Source organism: Vicugna pacos, chromosome X (assembly GCF_048564905.1).
Source record: "Vicugna pacos chromosome X, VicPac4, whole genome shotgun sequence".
NCBI lineage: Eukaryota > Metazoa > Chordata > Mammalia > Artiodactyla > Camelidae > Vicugna > Vicugna pacos.
In genome coordinates, this window is record NC_133023.1 from 10,114,524 (window position 1) to 10,118,171 (window position 3,648).

Below are 3,648 nucleotides of genomic sequence, written 5' to 3' on the forward strand. Positions count from 1 at the left end.
TGCAGATATGATTAAATTCAGTACCTTGAGATGGGGGGATTATCATGGATTATCTGGGTGAGCCCAATGTAATCGTAAGGGTTCTTATAAGGGAAAGAGGGAGACAGAAGGGTCAGAGATAGGGAAGGAGATGTCATGACAGAAGCAGATAAGGAGAAAGATGTGACAACAGAAGGAGAGACTGGAGTGATGGGAGGAAGGGGCCATGACCAAGGAATACAAGTAACCTTCAGACACTGGAAAAGGCAAGGAAGACAGATTTTTCTCATAGAACCTCCAGAAGAAATGCAGCTCTGCTGACACCTTTTTTCTTAGCCCAAGGACCTATTTCAGATTTCTGATCCCCAGAACTGTGAGTTAATAAACTTGTGTTATTTTAAACTGCTAAGTTTATGGTAATTTGTTACAGCATCAATAGGAAACAAACACAGCAAGTAGGAAACAACCCAGCTCTTTGCTTATTTTACCCAAGCAGGAGCTTATTAGCAATGCTTCAGAAGGCAATTATGTATTCTGTGCTGTAAGGATGTCAGTAAACAGTTTTCAAAATGAAGTTTCGAAGCTAGTCAATGGGTCTGCAGATGTGGTACCAGCCACCACTCTACTCAACAGTACCCCTCTGTATCTCCTCCTCATCTTTGCTCCAGTCGACTTCTGCACCAAGTCAGCTGCCCTGAGACTGCCAGTTCCAGTGTAGCCATATGAGTCTCAATGGGAAGTCAAGTCTGGTCTGATTCACTAATAGGAACTTCAGGTGTGTTGGTCTTATTTACTGCCAAACCTTTCAGATCAATGAAATCCAAATATATTGTGTAGTCAGCCAAAGAAATTGCATACATTGCTCTCGGTTAAGTTTACAGAGACTTCTCTACCCATTCCCAATTGTCAAACATAGATTGTTCAGACTGTTGTGAAAACTAAGGAAAAACAAATATATTTATGTATACATGTAATTATAAAACATATATATATATATATAATTCTTACAGAACATCTCTCTGATCGTCACTTGTCCCATTATAATGCATCTGGACACCTAGATCAGTGAAGTGCATGTTTTCAGAATTTTTATATGCACCCACATCCTTCACATTTACAAACATTGCTAGGTAGTCCCTTCTTTGAGCAAATGCAAAATCTGACAATTCACATTTATAAAAGGCACATGACCCCCTAATATTTTGATGCTTTTGAAATAATTACATACAATTAATGTGATACTCTGTTTTTCTCCCAATGGTAATTTTCAAAATTCATGGTGTCCTAGATGAACAGAAATACAGGAGTATTACTATCTTTTTTTGCTTGGAAAAAAATTATAACTAATTTTAAACATACATTTAGAGTTTCCTGTGAACATTTAGAATAACACTAAATTAATAAAATGTAAACATAGGTTTTTAATATTCATAGCGAAGATACACTTTATAAACACTTGAAAGTTTTCCTGCAACGTAGAAGAGCTGAAGATGGTCTGAAGGTCTTTACTTCAGCGGTTATTGCTGATATAAAATGACAAATGTGCCTTCAGTGAAGAGCAGAGATAGGAATCTAAGTGCATCCCTTATGGAGACAAGATTTTTCTTTAGGGGGTGGGAATGCAGCTTGTAAAGCAGGAGAGAAAACACATATAATTTTTTATTTACTGTATTGAGTCTGTGGGTTTCTCTCTGTCAGCATACTTAAGAACAAATGACCTCATTCATTTTTGCAAGTCTGCGATCTTCATGTGGCGTATAGCCTGGAATTATCCAAATTCCCCAGACTAAGCTTTGATAGGAATAAAGAGTGTGGTTCATTGCTTTCAATATGAAGATACTGAGGACATGACTTTGGTTGGATTCTAGCATTTAACGGGACGTTAAGTGTGGGCCAATGTTTTCTGCCTCTCATTTGACACCAGCTGCCAGTGTGTCTATTCTAAGAATTAGGATTAATCAATGTCGTGTATTCATTTTATCATTACTTGTTCAAGTGTGGGTAACAGTCTATGCAGATTGATTTGATATTCCCCAATACGAGTCTCTTTCAAATGCAGCATAGAAAAGAGTCCTCATTTGGTATTATAAGAAAGAGAAAAAGAGAAAATTCACTAAAATTAATAGGAAGCTGGTGATATCCTTTAGAGATGCTATTGATTTCACCATTACTCTAACTTGCCATTTACTTCTAGTGGAATGGTAATTTAGGTCAATAAATAATTTACATTCAATGAATGTTTGTTGGCAGAATGAGTACCATAAAAACATATTTGGTAGAATTGTTCCTGGGGAGAGGGGAGGGTATAGCTCAGTGGCAGAGTGCATGCTTAACATGCATGAGGTCCTGGGTTCAATCCCCAGTATCTCCATTAAAAAAAATAAATAAACCTAATTAACCCCTACTCTCTCTCTCTCACACACACACACACACACACACACACACACAAAAGAATTGCTCCTCATTGGAGACTTACCCACACACAGTTCATTACGGATATGTAGTTGGCCTAAGGGGCTCATGAAGGCAAGAATGTGTATGTGAGTTTGGATTTTGAAAAATTCTGTTTTGCTTCCTGTATTTTCCTTTGAATGGCTTTAGAATGATTTTCTCCCATTACATGAATGACACTTTTGAAAAGTTTCATTCCCTGCCCCTCTGTGTTGACGTACATGCCCCCTTTCATGAGACCTATATTTTCTTTATATTTCCAAATTTTCTGCCTTTACTGGTAAACCTATTACAGATCCATTCTGACACAAAGATCTTTTCACATACCACTGTAATGTCAGCATCAACACCTAAGACTTAATGTCCCTTGGTTGTCAGATTTTTTTTGAGAACCATAATTAACTAGATGCATGCATCATTGATGTTTACATGCAACAGATGGCTTAGCTGGGAGAAGCAGATAAATTTAGCTTCTGTTGGGCATGTATGAGTAATATACTTGAAGGAAAAATGTGTAGAAAAAAATGACTTGAATTTTCCTATACTTTGAGAGTTTTGTAAATTCAGCTTTGGGGAACTATATCTTTTTATAATATTGAAGTTCCTTGAAGGTGGAGGTCTGGCAGATATTTGCCTTGGTGAAGAGATGACATGAACAAAGGGAGATTTGTGGCTTTGGAGTCTGGAGCAGGACCCTTGGCTAATCATGGACTCTTAGGGAATAGGTAAGTAGCTGATCCTAAAGGACAAAAGCTAGTTATGACTCATCGTAGTTAGAGGAAGTGTTAGGTTCTCAAGACAGGATTGCTGGTAGATAAACGAATGAGTGAGTGAAGGAATGAATGACTGCCAAGGATAATTAGCAAGGGCTACTAGTCACAGTTTGTTTACAAAATCCTTTCTTAATGCATTTTACTTGAACTTCATGACAAATCCATATGGTGGAAATTATTGTCCCCATTTTACAGCTGAGAAAGGCAAGTGTTCAGAAAGGTACAGGGACTTATCCAACGTTCTTAGCTGGTAAATGGTGAAGGCAGAATTTAACCACAACTTTTGACTCCAAATTCCCTAATCCTGTGGTTCTAGCCTGCCATGTCGTATTGCCTATGTTCAGTCTGAATTTGAGCACCAGGGAGGATCATGGAAGAATTTCTGGTGGGATATTCGTGGGGCTGCCAGTATCCTTGAGGGCCTAACCTAGGTCTCCGTTTATTT

General features: G+C 38.0%; 1 non-coding gene across 1 annotated transcript; it reads left to right on the forward strand.

The window, feature by feature from the left end:
* The first annotated feature begins 2,277 nt into the window (after positions 1–2,277).
* TRNAV-AAC (transfer RNA valine (anticodon AAC)) lies at positions 2,278–2,350 on the forward strand. Its single transcript has one exon. It is a non-coding gene; the product is annotated as a tRNA-Val (tRNA).
* The last annotated feature ends 1,298 nt before the right edge of the window (positions 2,351–3,648 follow it).